The sequence below is a fragment of the Cibotium barometz genome, chromosome 4 (assembly GCF_041138505.1).
Source record: "Cibotium barometz isolate CiBa-2024 chromosome 4, ASM4113850v1, whole genome shotgun sequence".
NCBI classification, from domain to species: domain Eukaryota; kingdom Viridiplantae; phylum Streptophyta; class Polypodiopsida; order Cyatheales; family Cibotiaceae; genus Cibotium; species Cibotium barometz.
This window is the reverse complement of record NC_141049.1, coordinates 3,238,829-3,261,731: the sequence shown is the minus strand read 5'-3', so window position 1 is coordinate 3,261,731 and position 22,903 is coordinate 3,238,829. Positions and strand designations below refer to the sequence as shown.

The window sequence follows — 22,903 nt, the reverse complement described above, 5'->3', positions numbered from 1 at the left end:
GTTGGGCATGGGGGCATCTGCAACAACTATTTTGGATGCAAGAAAAATGTTATAGTTGTAACTAAGGAATCAATGAATCATGATAGCCCACTTGGTAAGATGTCCAACCTTCAAAACACTATGCCCACAGGCCAGCTACACTATGGGAATGGATGAGAGAGCTAATCACGATGCTACATGAGTGATTAGGGTGGATCAAAACATAATGTGGCATCATTGATGAAGCCATTCATACTAATGATGATGATTAGAAGATGATGACACTCTTAATGCACACGACTTTTCTAGGTAGCAAGTTTCAACACTTTATTCATGATTTGGTGCAAAGTACAGAACACAAAAGGAGCCAAAATATATCTCCTACATTCTCTCCCTTGATTGTAGGCTAGCTTGGACAATGGTGGGCCACATTAAATGCTAAGCCCATTTGCATTTATAGTGTTTCCTTTATATTCCAAGACTCCTAGCTTTAGAGTGGCTTTTACATTGCTTGAGCTACACTAAGGTTTTGGGCTTTACATCTTTGGCTTTCATGATATTATTTGATTATCCTAAAAATCTCCCCCTAAAGAGATATCGCAATTTTGGAAATTTTCTCGTGTGTCCCCAAATATTTTCTCAAGATTTTCCTATCTCTCTAAGAATGATTCTAGGTCAGAGATATTTTGAAAGTAATTATCACTAAGCATCAAGGCAATGATTGAAAATACTTTATCATCCTTAGTGACCCCATGCAAGCTCTCCTCCCTGGTGTTAGGCTTTTTCTCTTTCCATTAACCACACTCCAAATGCTATCTCTTATCAAATGATATTTAATTTTCATCTACCAAGTGTGAAAGCTATTGCTATCAAATTTATCTAAATGCACAGAGTTGGATATGCCATCATGATGGGAAGAAAGGTCTTACCACTTGATTGGGTCAAGGACAGTGTCTAATAATTATAAGTATGCTTAGTTCCCTTACCATGAAGATGCATGTGTGATTAAAAATTCAAGAGTCCCAAAGATTTCAATTAGGAAGCATTTAGAATCCAAAAGGGCCCTCTAAGGATTCCTAATTTTAAAGGATTAAAACTAAAAATGTAGAGTCTTAAGGATACAAGGCCAATGATGACCCCCATTCTTGGGCTCTTTTATAGACTTTCAATCCCCCTACTTGCCTAGACTTTACCTTATTTGTAGGGCCTAAAACCAAAGATCCCCAATCATTACCATACCTCCCCCTATTTTTTTAATATACAAATATTCCTCCCTCTTTACTTTTTTTGTTTTTAAACATTCCCTCCTATTAGTTTTTGAAATTTTTATCCCCAAGCTCACTCCTCTTTCGTACCACACATCACCAACTTAATGGGCATTTTTAAATGGGGCCCAAATAATGAAACTTTTACTTTTTGAAATTTTGACATTTTCTCCCTTAAAAACTCACCCCAACATATATCTATATTAAAAATTTATTTATTTTTTCATTATCTCTCTACAAGTACTCTACAACTTTAAAGCAAGTGAATGTACTTTTTTCAGCCTTTGAGATCTTCCCATAGCTAAGTCGCCTTCAGCATCAATCATCAATCATTCTTCAGCAAGTCAAGCATCAATCAAGTCCATCAAACTAGAATTCAATCCCCATCCTCTCCAAGCAAACCTTGAAGCTTCTCTTCAAAATTCAACTAGCATATGTGCAATCCTCTAGCTATCCTGGACTTGCATGAATGGCCCAGAAGAGTCTTCTATAGTGCCCTTGGATTGGTGGATTCTCAGCCAACACATCCAAAAATTCTCAAATTTAAGGAGGCCTAAAAATAAAATTTAACTTTTTCAAAATTTGTGAATATTATACTAAAAAAATTAACCCCACATAATATACATATGAAAAAGGTTTTTTTTTTCATTTTCTCACACTAACTATTTAAAAAAATATCCTAAGGCTTTTTACATATAGACACTGGACTCCCTCTTCACTTTTTCAATTTTCAAACATTCTCTCTCATATTTTTTACATACAACCTCTCTCCTCTCTCTTGTCACATCAACACAAGATTTTGAGTCATCTAACTCTAGGCCCCCCCCATTAAAACTACCCAAATTGTCACCTCATAAAAATGTGTATGGGGATTGGGATGGGAGAATCATTTTTTAAAAAACCTCCTTTTATCTCTAAAACTCTCTTCCAACCTATGTTAATGATTAAATTTCAATTTTCCCTCATTTCCTCACACTAACCAAGAAAAACCCCTAAAGTTTTTTCAATAAGCAAACATTTCTCCCTCTTTACTTTTTTTAATTTTAAGCATTCCATCTCATTTCTTTTTGAATTTGTGTTTCCAACCTCTCTCCTCTCTCTTGCTACATTAAGATAAGCTTTTTTGGTCATCATAACTTAACTTTCCTTCCTCTAGGGCCCCCCCACCCATTAACCACACTGAATTGCTACCTCATCAAAAACATATTTAGGGGTGGGGGGAAAATATAAAAAACACTTTTTCTTATTTTAGCTCTTTTATCTTAAAAACTCTCCCAACCTATTACAATGATTAAAATCTATATTTTTTCTCATTTTTCTTTTAAAACTTCTCAAATAATATACAGTAAAAATATGCTAATCCTTGTCTAATTCATCAATTCACTCTAATCCTTCACAATCACACTATTATAATCATAATGGAAGCTTTATAAGAATCACCAATACTAATGACTCACTATGTAAACGTAAGCTTGATGTGCATGTGCTTGTTGAGGAGTATGCATGTTTCAAGCATGCTAACCCTAAACAACCAACCTCTCCTCATACTATGCATGCATTAAGGAGTGCATGAAAAAAGAATATAGATATTTAGGTTAATGGTCATCTTTACTCCCTTGATCTACCTATTCAAGATACTTATACATTCAAGGACTTGTCCACATTTGTACAATTTGTGCGTGAAGGGATAAGGGATTATTGGGGTATTGCAAAAGGCTATCCATGTATGGAGCATTGCAAAGCCAATATCTACATTCTCAACTACAAGGCATGCAATCATTGTTACATAAATGCCACTAAGCCTTGCTAGAGACCAATCAAAAGATGAAGGAGCTAGACTCCACAAAAGGAGAGAAGGATGCATGCATCTTGAAGCTAGAAGAGACCTTAAAGCGGGTAAAAGGCACCCCAAACGGAGGCAGGAAGTGGAAGAAAGCATTGCCATACAACAATTGAAAGCCTTGTAGTGGTGGGTGGTGGAGCTTGCAAAAGGAGAATTCATGCCACAAAGTAATCCACACTATGCTTCGACACAATTAATTGTTCTTACTAACTTAGTGCCATTAATTTTTAATAGTGATTAGGGTTTGCTTTGTAGGGATTTTCTTAAAGAGGCTTGTTGTAATACCAATGATGGGTGGAGGGATTTGGTGGGTTTATGCATCAAGTGGTTAGACCTTATCACCCTCTTTCATGATCCTACATGCAAGCTCTTACACAAAGCAGTGAGACAAAGGAAGTCATGTCAGACTTCATAGACCTTCTTAGCTCAATATACATTTAAAATGTATGCGATGAAGCTAGAATCAATACCAAGGGGGATATGAGGCAATACATCATCTAATCAAGGGCGTCCTTTGGAAGCATGGGATTGTAAGCAACTTTTCTAGTTCCTAGAAAGGTCTGGGCTGCAAAGAGAACTAGTAATGATGTTGTGAAAAGATATGTGGGGTAGTATTTCCATGTCGAAGGCACATTGATGCTAGAAAGTCCCAAAGGAGAAGGCGAAAAAATCACTGATAGTCTTTCAATATGATGCCTTCAATAACATTTTTGTGGACTTAGAACGGTTGCAATAAGCCATGGTGAAGTTCTATCACCTTCCCTCGCATGGTGAGTTTCACATGCATGGGACACAAGCGAGAACAAGATAAAGGAGTTTACTTCATCTAATATTCAATCCGAGAAGAAAATATGGTAGATTGGAGCCTTCGAAGTATCGAAGGAAACATATGAGTTATTAGCTTAGATTTTCGAGATAATTCCACACATCACAGAGTTAATAAAGGATCAGCTAAATGGAAGACTGCTACACGTAGAAGAAGTGGGTACATTCAATGTGTAGTGGCATTTGGGTGGAGACTTGAAGACCATCATTTGGTTGTCCCCAAGGTGCCTCTACTTGCTCTCATTGCCCATTTTACATGCATGAAGTAGAAAGCAAAGACAAAGGTAAGGAAAAGGAAAAAGGTAAAGAGAAGCATGTAGAGGATAAGGACAATCATGTGGCCACTAAGAAGGGAAAGGATACTAGCTACGTAAATGGTGCTACCAAGGGGGGCAAGGGTACTACTAAGGGGAAGGGCGCTAGCAAGGGTGCTACCAAGGGGAAGGGTGCTATAAGGGATGCACCGAGGGGAAGGACTCTAGAAATGGAGTGGAGAATGCTAATGATATGGCCACAATGGTAGTAGTTGCTATCATAACTGAGGAGCATCAAGATATTAATGGTGACAGAGAAGAGGAAGAAGCAGATGATGGGAATTGGAATGGGGGAGTCATGTCATGTAGCATGTTAGCTAGTGCTCAATAGAGACAGGGTAGATCTAAGTTAGAAGCCCATTATTCCATTCCCACTAGACAATATCCTTTTTTGTATGCTCCATAAATTCAAGATATTAATGGTGACAGAGAAGAGGAAGAAGCGGATGATGGGAATTGGAATGGGGGAGTCATGTCATGCAGCATGTTAGCAGTGCTCATAATAACTGAGGAGCATCAAGATATTAATGGTGACAGAGAAGAGGAAGAAGCAGATGATGGGAATCGGAATGGGGGAGTCATGTCATGCAGCATGTTAGCAGTGCTCAATAGGGATAGGGTAGATCTAAGTTAGAAGCCCATTATTCCATTCCATTCCGTTTCCACTAGACAATATCCTTTTTTGTATGCTCCATAAATTCATACAGGTCTTTGATCATTTACTTAAGTGCCATATTAACTTTGCATTTGTAGTGCCAATAGAGGAACGAAAGAAATCTCTAATCACCAAAGAGACATGGTAGATCTAAGTTAGAAGCCCATTATTCCATGCCCACTAGACAATATCCTTTTTTACATGCTCCATGCATTCATATGGGTCCTTGATCATTTATATTAACTTTGCATTTATAATGCCAACAGAGGAGGAACAGAAAGAAAGCCATAATCATCAAAGTGGAGGAGTTACTCAATAGATTGGGATTCCATGGCAAGGTGATTTCTCAAGAAGCCCACTAATAAGGAGAATCCCACTTTATCTTGGGAGCTATGGAAGGACCTCTGTGAATGCACAACCGATGATTGCAACATTCCAAGCCTTTATCTACAGTGCTCTAAACTTTGGGTTTGCTTCGGTAACATTATCACGCTAATGAATAGAAGCAGCATAATCGAGCAACAATGAAGTACCTTCCAAACAAAGAGGCATTCACACAAGCTATAGTGGATAGTTGGGGATAGAAAAATGTCACTAATTACATCATAGGTTTATGCAAGATTTACTTTTAAGTCTTTGATACTGAAAAGATGTAATATCTATGATTGCTATTTCTAATGATAGCCAGTTTTTTGTAGCATATACTATATGCACATGGAACATATTTTAGGACCAAAAATGGCTCTTTGTACATGTGGGGAGCACTCATCAAGGAATGGATAAGTCCCAATATCGAGCAAGAGGTGTCTACTTCAAAAACGCTCACATCATGGGGGAGAAAAAGAACTGCACAAACTATTTGAAGGGGATGTTCAATTGGTTTTTTTGATATACCTTTGGAAGGCTATATTGAACATGGAGAAGGCACAAGCATCCAAGCTTACCAAGGCCATCCAAAAATCCAAGAAGGTTTCAAATTCTGAGAAGTAAAAGGAAACATCTGCCCCTATTTTCCACGCTGCTTGGGGATTGACAATGAGAAGAAATGGAAAGCATTGGGAAAAAGTTGTTGTGTAGCTTGTACAATTGTTGCATGTGTACTTGTGTTAAAATTAAAAAAGGAGTTTTGCTCTATGCTTTGCCTTTTTTTAAAGTGCGATTGAGAATTTTAATTTTTAAAAAATTAGGGTTTTTTAATGGGTCATAATGCCATTTTTGGCCCTAGAAATACCTCCTCATTCTCCTAATTCTCACTTTCTTGTCTCTCTTCCTCTGTCTTCCTCACTCCCCCCCCTCTCTTTTTATTTCTCTAACTCTAAGAACAAGTACACATTAATTTTTACACCCATCACCATGGCATGAACCAAAAAAAAACTACAAGGAAAGAGCCAAAACCAATAAGACAAAAGAAGGCAGTGATACAAGAGGCTTGGGTAGTAGCGGATGGGTGGCTATGAAGGCGAAGCACATGGACACACAAAGCTCAAAAGCAACATCGAAGCGGTTGGTGGAGAAGGCTCCAAGAGGCCAAGGAAAGGGGCAGTCCATAGTGATGAGGATGCCAAACAAGAGAGACCCCCACATGATACCAAGACTGATGAGCAAACTGAGATTGATGAGAAAAACAAAAAGATGGAGAACTCGTATAGTAGTGTGAGAGGCCAAGAACAACATCAAGGGGATGAAGAGTCTCCTCCTTGTCTTGGACAAGCTATTCCATTAATGAATCACACTTGGGGGGGGTGGGGGGGGGGGGAATTGCCAAGAAACATAGGGCCCCTTCCCACCCCACAGGAATGTGCATTTATGGAGCAAGAGAGGGGGAGCGATGGGAAGGATGAGGGTGAAAAACATGAGAATTTTTGCAAGTAGAAAAGTCCTAAGACGTTCTACCAACCCACGAGCCTGAGTGTAAGGACCAAAATGCGCACCCCGTGACATCAGCACAAGAAAGGAATTTTTGCCTTGTATGAGACCGACACTACCAGAAGAGCCCTAATCTCCTCATTCTCCGAAGGCCCCCTTCATGCACACGGTGCATGAGATCCTTTGAAGCTATGGGACCAACTTTCGCATTTAAGCCATCGTGCTTGAAGCTATCTAAGAAGCAATGGAAGCTTACCTCATCAACTTGTTTGAAGACAATAATTTGTGTGTAATACATGCAAAGCGAGTAACCATCATGACAAATAAGAGGCGAGAGAAATAATTAGTGTTTCTACCATTGTATTGACTCTTTTAATGTATAAATCATGTATATGAATAAAATTCTGTCTTGCAAATGAATTGTATGTGCAAGAGTGCTCTAGCTCTCCCCTTCTCCAAATATGCTTTGTTTGAATGTGTACAAAAGCAATCAAGCTCTGTGTGAATGTGAGTTTGTGTAACAAAGACAACCTTGGAAACCTACTTAAACACCATGGGAGGTATGTGGAATCCCCTTGCAACCTTTTTTTGTATCAAAATATAAAATAAATGTTAAATTTGCAGCAATGTGATGAGCTATGGTGGATCAAATGCAAGAATCAACATAATTAGCATGTGATTAAGATAAGATTAGTGAACAATTAATCTAATACAATAATGTAGGCATGGGTACTCAAAAACCAGCAATTTCTCATTAGGCCAATGCCTCAATTTATAGGTTGTACATCCACAAGATGCCAAGCATCTAATCCCACAGATTTCTCCTTGATTTGTGCCACCTCCCCTACATGTGGGGGCACCTTTTCCTAGAATCTTTCCACACCCCTATATTCACTCATACTATCCTTGATTCTCTCATCAATAGATTCCTCTCACCTTTTCACTGTTACCTACTCAATTACAGACTCCCTTTTACAGTCTCTTGCTAAGGGCTTGTTCCCGCACACACCCATTCACTTGCATATTTCAACACCTCCCCTCAAGTGAATAATTCTAGCACACCTGGACCCTATACCAAGTTTCCCTCTTACTTGGTAGCCCGCGACCAATGCCTCAAGTCCCTACTCATAGTCCTTGACACTCTCTCTCTATGTGTCCAAGGCAAGTGCCTGTGACCTTGACTAAAGTGCTCACACATACATCTACCACATGGCCTACATCATCGGTGGCTCAAAGGTGGTTTTACTCTATTGGGGTATGTTACATTGCTAGTTGTGGGGTTTCTCTCTCTTTCTCTCTCAGAAAAGATGTCCTGACTCCTCTTCCTTTAGGAGTCTCCATGGAGTTTGCCGATGTCGAGCCTTCTTCATTTGGTTTGCAGCAGCAGTCTCTAGCCATATGTCATGGCTTCCCATAGTTGTGACAAGTGAGGGTCCTTCCTCCTCCCTTGCCTCTTCCTCGTCCTCGTCCTCATCCTCATGAGAATCCTCCTCGGGTGTAGAATTCTCTCTCCTCTCTAGTTGTAGGGTCCAACCCTTTATTCTCTTTGACCTTGTTCTCCTGCTCTAGTAGAGCTCCTTCCATCTCATGCAGCTTCAATTCTGGTACATTCTTTAAGGTTGCCACAATGTTCTCATATTCTCATTTGTCCACACTCTTCAGAAGCACTGCTAGTGCCTCATCATCCTCTACCTTCTTCCCAATGGTGGCTGCCAGTTGTGCTTAATGCTTTTGTATTTGTTCAAGTGTGTGGTTAGAGGTTCACTTTCCTTCATGTCAAGTTTGTAGAATTGCATTAGCAGATTTATCTTTGAATTTTTTGCTTGAGTGCCAAATAATTTATTGAGTTCATTCCATGCATCTTTAGCCTGTTGTATTCCTGCAATGTGGTGAATGATTTCATCATTTAAGCTAAGTGCAATGAGTCCTAATGCTTTCTCATTCCGGTTCTTCCACTCATTCTCCCCATGCTCCTCTGGACATTCATCTCTTCCCTCAACTAGCCCTCACACATTTTTCCTCATGAGCAAATACATGGTCTTTGTTTGCCATATATAGAATTACTCCCCATTAAATTTAGCTATTTCTTGTGCATTGCTCATGATGATGTGAAGGGGGTCTTACCTCTTGATCTAATTCAAGATTCAAGGGCAGTGTCTACCCTTTTACAACTCAAATCTTATGTTTAATGATGATTACAACAAGTTTATCAGCATGAATTCACCAAAAATTACATAATGCCAAGGGTTTGTATTGAATGGCTGGAATATCAAACCATCTCCGAATTGCAATATGAAGTGATAGGGATCTGTATCAAATACCCAATGGTAAATTTGAACCCTCAATTACACCAAAAAAATAGTGATTAGTACTAATTAATCATTGATTAGTAAAATAATCCCCTATTTTGTGTGTAGAAAATAGAGTGTGCATGGAGGCCATATCTGGTGCCTTAGAGTTCAAATGAGATTAGTTCCTTTCAAGGGAATCAATAGCAGTTAGTCTAGTAGAGGATCAAGCCAAGAAACAAAAGATTTGACCAAACATTGAATGCTTAACTCTGTTTTACCAAAGTCACTTTGCAGATTTGATGCAGAGCTTGATGCCACTTCTCCTTTAGGAATTTCTCAAATCTAAGATCACCAACATGTAGAGCACCCTTGAAAACCCCCGCCGGGGTTGAGAGGAATTAGGCTGATTCACTTTGAGTGAGTATAGATCTGAGATCTCCTTCAAAAAAATGGTGCCTCTTAATTAGGAAAAATCGACAGTTTCGAGCAGCGATTCGACAAGTTGAATAGATGGGCTAGAGCGTGGGGCTTGTAGCTAGATGAGGCTAGGAGCTTTTAGCCTATTGTTAAGGCTAGAGGGAGAGGGAGCTCCTCCACTAGCTGGGGGTACAAAGAATGGTTGAAAAAGAGCTAAAAAATGGATTAACTCCTAATTATGATTAGTAGAATAACAAACAAGGTAATTAGGCTCAAAAATCACATGAATCCTAAGCTTGGCTCTGATACCATGTTAAATTTTTAGCAATGTGATGAGCTATGGTGGATCAAATGCAAGAATCAACATAATTAGCATGTGATTAAGATGAGATTAGTGAACAATTAATCTAATACGATAATGTAGGATGGGTACCAAAAACCAGCAATTTCTCATTAGGCCAATGCCTCAATTTATAGGTTGTACATCCACAAGATACCAAGCATCTAATCCCACTGATTTCTCCTTGATTTGTGCCACCTCCCTTACATCTGCTGGGGGTACCTTTTCCTAGAATCTTTCCACACCCCTATATTCACTCATGCTACCCTTGATTCTCTCATCAATAGATTCCTCTCACCTTTTCATTACTACCCACTCAATTACAGACTCCCTTTTACAGTCTCTTGCTAAGGGCTTGTTCCCATTCACTTGCATATTTTAATAATAAAGGGCTGCCAAAAGGGTGCAAGTTTTGCCAAAACAACGTTGCAGTTTTTGCATGAAAACACAAAAATAAGGGCTGCCAGAAGGGCATGACTCTTCTGATTTTTGTGTTTTGACATAAAAAATGTTGCAAGAGGACTCCGCATGCTTTTCCATGGTGTGTTACCATGTTTTCATGGACAATTATTAACATTTTTAATCCTCCATAATACTAGTGAAAGGGATAGGAAACTATATGGGACTTCCATAAAGCCCCCACAATTTTTTCAAATGACTATGTGTAGTTGACTCAAGAATCATCAATTCAAAAAATGTTGGTTGTTGCCATAGCATTGGACCAAGGAGAACATACAACAAATGTAGATTCAAAAAATGTTGGTTGTTGCCACAGCATTGGACCAAGAACAAAGAGAAGGAAAGAAATGCCATGTGCTTCTCATCTTCAAGAAAGGTAGAGGTTAATCTCTTTGGAAAATCCCCATACAAGACCTCCAAAAAAAGTTGCACAAAAAAAAACATCAAAAACTATGAGCAATAGTTTTTCATTATGGAGAAAGTCATATTGTAAAATAATTTTGATAACTCCTACTCAAGGCCATATATTATTCTATTGATGTTATTTGAGACATATGCTTTTATTTTTGGTGAGACTATTTATGTTACTACAAAGCACTTCATACACAAGTTTTGATGGTTTGTGCATAGTGTTTTTCTCTTCTCCTTTTCTCTGGATTCAGTTGGTTTGGTTGGATTGTTCATGTCTCCTAAGAGGAGCGTTGAAAGTTTTGTCTATTTGTTCTTTAAAATTTTATAAGAATTGTTAAGTTTTAGTAAATTTTTAATAAACAATTAGCACGGTATTATGATAACTTATTAGAGTAAAGAAAAGAGTTTGCAGATCTATCAAGATAAGGTCTTGCATGTTAGAATCAATAGAATTCATCCTCTCATATTACTGCTCCAATCTTTCTCTTGACTCCTGTTAGGTGTTATTCTCTGCATCTCTTCTATAGTAAATTCAAGGAGTTATAGACCTAAGAGGTATTAGCTAAGCTCATGATCAGTAATGTTACCCCCACGTTACACTATGCAAGTGGTGGTGGAGATAAGTAGTTGGATTAAACCATTTAAATAAGGAGTAGGAAAAAAGGGAGGCGGGAGATAGGGGGAGAGAACTTGAAAAAAGAGCAAACAAAAGGGGGAAGTGAAAAGTATGAAGGTGATTTTTGAATTACAGTCAAATCATGGGTCTAAGTCCAAAGCGTGCATCCATCCATTCCCTTACATCTGCCAAAGCAGAGTCTCTTGATAGAAACTCACCGAATGTGACTGTGAGTGGAATGGATAGAACTGGAGACATCCCTAATGTGTCCTTTTCTCACTTGGAATAGCTTGCATGTATTTGGTAGCAGTGGGACTTGGAAATGGTGCCAATGGAAATCCCAAACCCACCAACACTCACTAGCTCAAGGCTAACCAAGTGAAGAGAGCTTCCCTTTCACATGTTAGGAAACTAATTGAACCTGGTTGCTTACTCACCATCTCATAGAAGAGACAATTGCAAATATACTGGCTAGCTGTTGAGAAGACCTACATCTCATTGTCATCACAAGAGTTGTCCACATAGACCTTGGAACTCCTAAGTGTTGCAAGACCATGCTAAACCGCGCAGCAAGACAATAGCCTCTCTATCTCTCTCTCTCTCTCTCTCTCTCTCTCTCTCTCTTTCATTGGCACACAAGCACTACTGAAAGGATAAGTAGAGAGCTAGAGCACAAGGAACAAGAGCACACTCAAATAAACACTCAAGGGAATGTCCCTTTCTCACTACTTTTGTCCTTTGGAGAGCTTTGTGGAAGCGTGTGAGATTTTGTCACTCTCTTTGTGTTCTAAGCTATGAGGAGTCATGGCCTTGACTTGGTCTTGTGTGGGGACCATCACATTGGCAGCAATCACTGAAGAGATTTTTTCTCTCAAGGCACTGAACATGTTCAATTGGGTGGTGGGTCCCTGATGACTTCCTAGGGAGCTTTGTTAGGGTAATCCTAAATGATGTGAGTTATGCCGTAACTTAGGCAACATTGTGACAATGCTGAGATGCTTTTAGCTGCTTTTGCTGAGACTCAATAGGGGCACTCCCTTTTCAGGAGCTTTTGGATGTTTTTGTTGAGACTCAATAGGGGCACTCCCTTTTGAGGTGTGCACCCCCACAAGTATAGCAAGCTAAAGTTTGGCCAAGGATCATAGAATTCAACTCTCATGCCTTATAGCCCATTGGTTTCCCATGACCATAAGTGCCAAAGGTTAACATCCTATAAATGGGAGCTAAGGTATTATGACATTCTTACAAACTCCACATCAGATTTTGTACCTCGACACTGGGCAGGAGTGGTATCCAAATAGTCCCTTTGGTGCTGGCATATAAGTGTCAGTGACATCCTCTATGAGCGGTCCTACCTCAATGTGTATCATGGGTGTCACACAAAGAGCTATAGGGGTTAAGTTCCTAGAATAGGGGGAGGTGTCTCAGGCAGCTTAAGAATTCCTCTAGGCAGAGGGTTGGTCCCACTAGGGGGCATAGGGTCTCCCACTACACACTCGTGTGGAGTGGGGAGTGCTAAAGGTAGGTAAGTGGGCAGCCATACATATTATCATTAAAGTCCAGGGAATCTATGCAACACTTGTGGGCTCAGTTTCTCATCAAGTGAGCAGCAACGAGAGTAATAATATCTTAAGTATGGTGTTGAATGTATTTCCATAATATTGACTCACTTTCTTGTTGCTTGTTCAATTGGCGTACATGACTCCATTTGGGTGTAATCTTTGAGAACACTACCCTAAAAGCAGTCTTTAAGGCAACGTAATTAGCCTTATAAAAAGGCTTTAGGGTTTGGAACCATCATCCAACTACTCCATCCAAAGTCAGTCCAAAAGCTAAAATCTAAGTAGGCTCGTCTCACTATTGACGGGTGAAAGCATGTATAGGTGGTACCAAAAAGGAGTGTCTTGGACACTCCTTTTAGCCACCCCTTGGGGAGGAGAAAATTTGAAATAGAGGTGGGCTTGAAAAATGCAACTGAGCATTCATTAAGGGAATGGCGTGCCCATTAAACGCTTCTGAATATTCTCTCTCCTCCACTCAGTCTGCAATCATCCTGCAATCCATTGGCCTGCCGTGACTCTCTCTCTCTCACTCTCTCTCACTCTCCGCCTCTCTCTCTCTCTCTCTCTGCCATAGCCTCTGCTTCCCCCCTACATAGAAGGGCCTCTCTTCCCGCTTGAGCGCAAGCTATATTCGTCTGTACTATCTTCCTCTCTCCCTCTCTCTCTCTCTCTCTCCATGAAGACTACAGTTGTGCTTTAATGGTCTTCTTTGCAATAACCTCAGCCTCCTAGCTCCCTCATAACTGGCTCCACATGGAGTCTCATAGTGTACAGAATGGCAATATAGGCTCCGTATATCTTCCCCCATTGTCTATCACACAACACATCCCAAGAGAACTTCTGCCAGATCTTCGAAACTACTGGGGTTGCAAAGAAGAGGGAACAAAGAAGCATTGAGAAGAGGATGGCACGTATGCGCGAGGATGGTGACATTGATGAGCGAGAGGCAAAGAAAATCTGTAGAGCAGTTTCTCAACAGTGCTGGCGCAAACAAACAAACGAGCTTTCCGAGGGCCTTCAAACAAAGATTCTACAACAGCTCCTCTGTCATCCAACATTCTCAGTGTTGCAGCACACATCAGAGACAATTGAGAGACTCATTTTCTCTAACATTTGTCATACATTATCTGAGGTGAAGACACCCCATTCAAATAACGAGTTGTTTTTAAAGCGGGCTACTGTCATGGCATGCCTCTCTGGTGTTGACAATCAAATGAGTGGTAGAGAAGTTGCCAAGGCTTTAGGAGTTCATCAAAGGAATGTCATTGCGGCCATATTTCAGCTGCAACATGAAGCGGAGGAAGGGTCACTTCCCTTGGATTCTTGTCACCGCCGTCAATTGCATAGGGCAAGCACCATCACCAGTGAAATCATGGAAATCATGTTTCAGTTTTGGTCGGTGGAAACTCGCATCTCCCCAAACAAGAAAGATGTTGTTCGAAAGAGGATAGGCAAGAGTGTGCATGTACTGCATCCAGTGCATCTACTCGATTTGCCTCAGGTATATCACTATGTTGAGAGTGTGTTGTAAGAGCTACATAGTTGCTCACATATGATTGATAGTGTATCCGGATATGCTCTTCTATACGATACCGATTTCTAAATGTCAGTGGTTTAGAGTGCTTTTGACAGTAATAAAATTTTGTATGATAGGGAATTAGAGTGCTTTACCATGCTTCCAAATGTTTGCAAGTGCCTCACAGTGCATTACAATGCTTAACCATGCACTATAGTGCTTTATGAAGCTTTACAATTGATTTCAGATGCTTCTGAGTGCTTCATGGTGATTCCAAGAAATTCCAAGTCATGAGTGCATCTTAGTGCTTCTTCTGAGCATTTTCAGACCACTTCTGAGTGCTCGACAGTGTACTATATTGCTTAACCATGCTTTATAGTGCTTGACATACTTCTTCAAGTGTGATCACAAGTGCTTCTAAGTGGTTCATAGTGGTTCCAAGTAATTTTATGTCATTCCAAGTGCATCTAAATGTTTCTGTGTGCTTCTAAGTGCCTTTTGCTGCTTCTGAGTGCTTAATAGTGCTTCAAAAAGCTGCCACCACAGGTGCCTGAGAGTTCTTCCAAATGCTTCCAAGTGCTTATGCTCATAATGGCTTACCAGAGCTTCAAAAGAGATAACAGGAGCTTCTAACTGCTTCCAAGTGCTTGTAAGTGCTTCCAAGTGCATCTAAATGTTTCTGTGTGCTTCTAAGTGCCTTTTGTTGCTTCTGAGTGCTTAATAGTGCTTCAAAAAGCTGCCAGGTGCCTGAGAGTTCTTCCAAATGCTTCCAAGTGCTTATGCTCGTAATGGCTTAACAGAGCTTCAGAAGTGATAACAGGAGCTTCTAACTGCTTCCCAGTGCTTGTAAGTGCTTCCAAGTGCATCTAAATGTTTATGTGTGCTTCTAAGTGCCTTTTGTTACTTCTGAGTGCTTAATAGTGCTTCAAAAAGCTGCCAGGTGCCTGAGAGTTCTTCCAAATGCTTCCAAGTGCTTATGCTCGTAATGGCTTAACATAGCTTTTCAGAAGTGATAACAGGAGCTTCTAACTGCTTCCAAGTGCTTGTAAGTGCTTCCAAGTGCTTGCTAGGGCTTCTAAATGCTTGCTAAGTGCTTGCTAGTGCTTCCAAGTGCTTCTAAGTGCTTGCTAGTACTTCTAAGTGCTTGCTAGTGCTTCCATGTACTTCTAAGTGCTTGCTAGTGCTTCTAAGTGCTTGCTAGTGGTTCTAAGTGCTTCCAAGTGCTTCTAAGTGCTTGCTAGTGATTCCATGTGCTTCTAAGTGCTTCCATGTGCTTCTAAGTGCTTCCACATGCTTTACTTGCTTCTAAGTGTTTGCTAGTGTTTCCAAGTGCTTCTAAGACATTCCATGTTATTACAAGTTCATCTAAATGGATCCTCAGGCTTCTAAGTGCTTGCAGGTGCTTGAGAGTGCTTTATAGTGCTTTACAACCATTTACAAGTGTTGCCAGGTGTGCAGAAAGTGCTACTAAGTGCGTCTAAGAACTTTACCCAATGAGTGTCATAGCTTTACACTGATTGAAAGTGCATCATAATGCTTACCAATGCTATAGGTTGCTTCTGAATGATTTATAATGCTTGATAGTGTGTCTAAATTTGTTTTCTTTGTCCACAGAGGGACTTCTATATGCGGTTCCAAGTGGCTCATCCTAACATAAGGATCTCCCTCAGATGTTTTGAGGGTCTAAAGCCATACTTCGTATGTAAGTTGAAGGACCGCAACACTTGTTGCTGTGAATACCATGTGCAACTTGTCTGATATGGGCTACATGGCCGGCCATGCAGTTGGCAGGTGCCTTGTTTGCAGGTCTCAGGATGGAACAGCGCAGTGCGCGGCCTCCAATGCCACATTTCTAAGCTTAACAGACCTGTGCGAGTTTGTATTGTGCCCAAAATCCATTGACTGTGCTTATCACCGTAGACAATGTCTTTGGGTACATGCCAACATTGTGGCATTCAACAGATCTCCTTGTGTCCACATGAAAAAAGCGATGACATCTCTATGATGACTGTCAAGCTTTTTGACGACGTTCCTACACAGGAAGTGGATGAGAACAGTCAAGCAAAAACTCGAAAAGATCTTGTTGTTCGCCAAGTCAGAGCCCGAGGACTTTCACTTCCTTGCTTCAAAGCAAATTGGGAAACTTCATCAAACACAATTATAAGTACAGAAGATGGCAAGCTGAACAATTCAAAGAGTGTTTGGATAAATTTCCAAATGATGTAGTGGTTTCGGTAGTGGATTTTGTAGAGAATTACTCTTTCAAGGTGCAGAATGAAATTCAGTCAATGCATTGGTATTCAACTCAGGTGACAATCTTGGTCCATATTTCATACCTGCATGATGTGCTTGGTACCATTCGGAAGACAACCCACTTCTACATCTCTGATGACAAAATCCATGACACTTTGTTTGTGTAGCACTGCTTTCTTTTGCACAATGAGTGGCTGAAAGCTCAAGGATGCAGTGTCAAGCGACACTGGGTGTGATGGCACTGCTTCACAATTCAAAGCAAGGCGCCCTTTCTATTTTGTAGCCCGATACTTCAATATGACAGGTATTGAGATGATGCACAGTTTCTTCGCATCCGGGAAGGGCGAGCACGATGGGGCTAGTGCGGTGCTCAAAAGAGCCTTCACATAGGAGCAACTGGGTGTTACATAATGCTTCAAGTGTGGTGGCATTCCTCAACACAACCCTCAGGAAAGAATGTCCATTGTTGACAGGGAAGAAAGTCGATCGTAGATTCTGGGAGGTCAAGCTCGGTGATGTGGACAGAGATAGAGAGTGGGATTGCATGCGGATCAAAGGGTCTCGATCCTTCCACTGTGTCAATGGCTACAGTCAATCAGATATGCACGGGCTACGGTGCAGACCATTGTCCTGCTTTTGCCATGTGTGAATGAAAGGCCAATGGAGGAGATGTGTAAACAAGGACCACGTTGAGAGGTGGCAGTTCTTGCGAATACAACCGACTGTCAATGTTCAAAACAATGGAGAAGCATCCAATGATGATGAGTTACCAGGAGCCTCCATGTATGCTGGCCACCATGACGACCTAAGTGATGCCTTGATGGTTGGCCAGAACTTCGTATAGTGAATGCAGAAGAGCCAGGTGCAGACTTCTACATCTTGAAGTGCACTAAAACCAAGCGCTTGACCATCAAATCTGAAAGGGATGAATGGCATAACCGTATTCAAAAGAACTCATTTGTTGTTGAGGGACTCTTCTACGACAAGGTAAATGGCCAAGATGACACCTACGTTCTTTTGGATGACAAGCCCCGTGCTTTCATCTACTCCCATCTGGTGCGATGCATCAGGTTTTCGATGTGCTCGGTAGAAGGTGAGCCTAATGTATATGAATTGTCAAATGATATATTTGAACAAATCTATAATAGCATGCCCCCAGAGGAGAACTTGTAAGTTCTAACTTTCAAGCTAGCACAATGCGTCCTCCTAAGAAGCACTATTTCACACGTTCAACTCTTTGACAACACTTTTAGTAGTAGACAAGCACTTTAAGACCACTTGACAAGCACTTCTAGTACCTACACAAGCACTTTCAGATTACTTGAAAAGCACTTTAAGTACCTAGACAAGCACTTTAAGTAACTAGACAAGCACTTTCAGACCACTTGACCCTAGCACTTCTTCCCAAACAATTGAAGTACCTACACAAGCACTTGACAAGCACTTGGAGGCCACATGGTAAGCACCTGTCAGGTACTTTTAGTACCTAGACAAACATTCCAGACCACTTGACAAGCGCTTTAAGCACCTTGACAAGCACTTTCAGATTACCTGACCTTAGCCAGCACTTTCTAGTACCTAGACAAGCACATGTTTAGTACTTTCAGACCACTTGAGAAATTCTTGTCAAGCACTTCAATACCTGGACAAGCACTTTTAGTATCTAGACAAGCACTTTCAAACCACTTGACAAGCACTTCAATACCTAGACAAGCACTTTCAAACCACTTGACAAGCACTTTTAGTGTCTAGACTAGCACTTTTAGTGTCTAGACCAGCACTTTTAAACCACTTGACAAGCACTTCAGTACCTAGACAAGCACTTTCAGACCATCACTTTCTTAAGAGTCCACAAAATGCAACCACAGTATAAACTAAAGAAAATGACACCAGATCGACACAAAATCATTCCAAGGTCAAAACCATTTTTGTTTGTATATATGTCAAGGAGTGTTGGAAGTTAGCCACACAATAAAGGCACGGTGTCAAAGTACATTAAGCTACACAGTAAGGCATGGTGTCATGGCAGTGAAGGGGCTACAGGTAGTCCTCTGTACAATGGGAAAAATGCCAGCAAAAGCACTTCTAATTTGCTGTTTTACTCTTTGGACGCTTATACTTTCTTTCTTTAGGATCCAGGTTGGGGGTAATTTTTGGCAACGTGGGGGCTTCAATTTCTTTCATTTCCTCAACACTGTTCCGCACGATTCTCCAATTCGATCGTTGCAAGGCATCATCCCTCACATCAAAAGGGCACTCTCTGACAGTTTTTGCTCTGTCTCAGCACACTTTCTGCCCACTACAACACAAAGTCAGCCACATCCTGTTCCAGAAAATTTTCCCACTCCCCCTGAGTCTGCTTCTCCACTTCAGGAAGGATCACATAGCATGCAGGATCATTAGAGTACATTTTATACAATGAGTCATCTAGCACAAGTGTATTTGTCTTATTGAATTTTGGGAAAAGATGCCAGAAGGTATCCAGGTTTTTCAAGAACATTGGCCTAGGAGGATTATCAAAGTGCCAAGTGCAAACAAGCGGTTTGCGACAGCCATCCACTCATGCATTTCTTGACTTGAGGCAGGCACTTATCCATGGCTATCTCCAATTCCCTGCCTCTGTGGGAGGTCCACACAAATACCTCTGCAACCTGACTCAACGCAAGTAAGAACACTTTTGCATCCTGCTGTACGTAATAGGTGATGTTCTCATCCTCACGGACTTTGGAAAAGTACAGCGTTGAGACATTTGGGGGAATCTCTATCCTGCGCTTATCGTGCACGCACAAAAGAACCTTGTTGAAGTCAACAACGACTGTCAGGTCTCGAGAGTCATTGAAGCATCAAAACTGATAGCGTGGAGGACAGTGCTCAATGTGCTCTACCTCATCAGTGGGTGGTAGGGTTTTCGAGCCAACAACTTGAATTTTAACTACATGCACGACAATTAAGATGGTTAAGACACGCACACACACTGAGACAAAGGACTTATATATTATATTGCCGCAAAATAATGCGACTTGCATGAGCAAAAAGCTACAAAGTTGCAAGAAGCTAAAGCTTCTTGTATGCTCGGGCTTTGGGGAAAATTGGGTTAGTACTTTTCTTGGGGTCCCGAAGAGGCCCATCCTCCACCTGCCTTTTCTTCTTCTTCCGCAGCTCTCCTGCACAACAAATTGGAGGGTCTCTTCCATATCTGGGTCCAACTCCTCTTCAGTATGTACACCTTTGTCGACGTGGCTTGGCTCTCCAGTTGGAGCACTAACATGACTTAATGTATTGACATCAGTACCTGGGATAGCAATAGGAAATCAAGTTAGGAGCAGAGGTAGTTAATATGATCACAATGATCATGGATAATCATCTCTGAGGATAACATGTTACAGCAACCAAAATTACCTTGTGTGATCTCAGAACCAGGTGTCTCCCCTCAGGATGCCTCCATCACCAAGCACATCAGTTTTTTCAGCAGCAGACAGACTATAACCCTCAAAGTTTTTGTATTTCATCATCAAGGCGTCTAGGTTGAAGGGGGCGTCCACATCATGCATGGACGAGGTGGAAGCGGCTGGGTCCACCCCCTCACCAGCCTCTGGCGACTCACCTGAAACATAACAGACAATTACTGTACATATCAAAAGTAGCATGAATCCTGTCCTATGAAAGAGGCATGCCTTACCTATGGAATCCTCATATGCATTCCCAAGTGCCCAACATCTTGCTACAAGTGGTATCTCCCGCGAACAGTCTGGAACAATGCACTTGGGCTCAGCCGCACAGACAATGGAAAAGCAAAAGGGGTGGTACTTGTGGGCACATGGCAGATAATAAACGCCGGCCGCATGTTTACTTGACAGCAGCTGGCTACCAGAGGCCACACAAGATCCACCAATGAGGACAGTGTCAGCACCTAGGACAGACTTGGCAGGCAGGGTAGGCACTAGAAGGGCTCTCCCCTCTCTCTTCACAAGAAAGTGCATGCCTCCTTCACGAACGAGGCCTATCTCCTCAGCTCACATAACACATGCTCCATTTCCTCAACCGAAGCCTGCACATAATGAAAAACAACCAGCCATCAGAACTTTCAAGCATGTGTAAGTGGTTTGAGCACCTGTCAGTGGTCTGTGCAGTGCCCTAAGGTCTAAGCACTAGTGAGTGGTCTAAGCACTTCAAAGTGGTCTAAGACTTGCAAATGATGCAACCACTTGCAAGTGGCTCTAAGCACTTGCAAATGATGCAACCACTTGCAAGTGGCTCTTCCAAGTGTTCTAAGCACCTATTAAAGGTCTTAGAAATTGTATGTGCTTTGTGCTTTTGCTAGTGTTTTAAGCATTTGCAAGTGGTATGAGCACTTGAAAGCGGTATGAACACTTGCAAGTGGTCTTGAACTTCGCTAGTGGCCTAGGCACTTGCAAGTGGTATGAACACTTGCAAGTGGTCTTAGAACTTGCAAAAGGCATGAACACTTACAAGTGGCCTTAGCACTTGCAAGTGGTATGACCACTTGCAAAAGGTATGACCACTTGCAAGTGGTTTTAGCACCTTCAAGTGGTCTAAGCACTTGTTAAACTTCTAAGAACTTGCATGATTTCTATGCACTTGCTAGTGATGTAAGCACTTACAGTGGTATAACACTTGCAAGTGGTCACAGCACTTGCAAGTGGTCTGAATACTTATGAGTGGTCTATGAACTCGATGACCTCTAAGCACTTGCAAGTGATGCAAGTGAAACAAGCACTTGCAAAAGTGGTGTAAATGCTACACCACTTTCAAGTGCTTGATCACTTGCAAGTGCATATATCACTTGCAAGTGCTTGGACCACTACTTAAAGGATAGAAAAATGCTTGAGTTTTCAAAAGTACCTGCATAGTGGACACCTCCTCTTGCATCTCTGCAGAGCAGACGTCACAACACCAGAAGCCACTGAGACAACCCTCTCCAGCACTCCTATCTCAGCTTCCTTCTTTAGAATGAGAGCTTCATTTTCTAGGGGAGATGCTTTTAATATCTCCATGTCTGCTCTAAGTCTCTCCATCTCTACTATAATCGGGGCATAGGCCGAATAGGTGCCTTCGTTGCGTAGCCACAAATCCCTGTTCTCTGCTAAGACCAATTTAGCAGAACCAACCTTCGCTTCAGCAATATGGGCCTGCCCATCAAGATCTTCAGCAATTCTACCTAACCATTCTATGTATAGGGGCTGGGATGCAACCTCAGTCAGTTTTTGTAGGGTGATTAGACACTGTCAAGGCGTAGGAGCCAACAGCATGCTCTGTTTGTCCATATAAGACAGAAACACCATAATCGGACATGAACTTGCTCACTTTGTGATTCAAACCTCCCCGTTGAGCCTTCACATTCTCCAAGACCATACCACCCACCACAGCCCATGATGCAATCTTGTGACTTTCGGGTTGAGCTTTAGTAGCTGCACAATTCTCAAAGGCAAACTCCCTAGCAAACTTTGTCATTAGTTCTCCATTAGAGGGGGCAACCTGGTACACTTTCTGATACAAAAGACGACAAGCATCGTATAGGTGATCCTGCACCATATGAAAGAAGACCTTTGTCTTCTTCTTTTCGGGAACTTTGAAGACAGTCAGCCACTCCTTAGGTGGAAAATCCTCGACAGTAAGGTCTTTGGGTAGCTTGCCCTCCATGCTCAAGCCGTACTCAGCATGCAACTCAGCTTTGCTAAGTAGCAAAAACGGGAGAGCTTGGGGTACTCAGATGACGTTGTCAATAAGAGAACAAGTAAACGTTAGTTCTCAAGGGAAGCATGCATTGACAGGGAAACAATGTGCAAACAAAAGCCAATGGAGGAGATGTGTAAGAAGGATATGTGCATGTAGAGGACATGGAAGAGGAGCACAATACCTTTCCGAGCAGACTTTTCTGTTGGGGGGCCGCATGTTGTCTGGGAAGCTTCACCTTGCTCTGGCATCGGTGAAGGGGTCTGCACGACTGAGTCAGCATCTGCAAAGGGTCTCTTGCACCTCCTAGGGGGGGTGTTCTTCTTGGGGGTGGGATCACTTCATCTCTGCACACACGGCTGTGAAACGGTGAAACCGTGAGTGATGCAAGGTAGCAGAGGGATGAATGGGTAGGAAGCTCGCTTGGTGAGAGGGAATGTAGGAACGGAGCAGAGGGAGAAGAGGAGTAGAGGGAGAAGGGGGGCGCGCACGACAGGCCAAATCAATGCATGCTTTAAAGAGGGTGGCCCATTCCTTTTCATGATGGCCCACTATTTTCCATATTACGAGAAGGGGGGCGCCAAATCATTGCATGCT

At 41.6% G+C, this 22,903-nt stretch overlaps 1 pseudogene; it reads left to right on the top strand.

Moving 5' to 3' along the window:
* The first annotated feature begins 14,026 nt into the window (after window positions 1-14,026).
* Window positions 14,027-17,785, top strand: LOC147638813 (uncharacterized; annotated as a pseudogene).
* The last annotated feature ends 5,118 nt before the right edge of the window (window positions 17,786-22,903 follow it).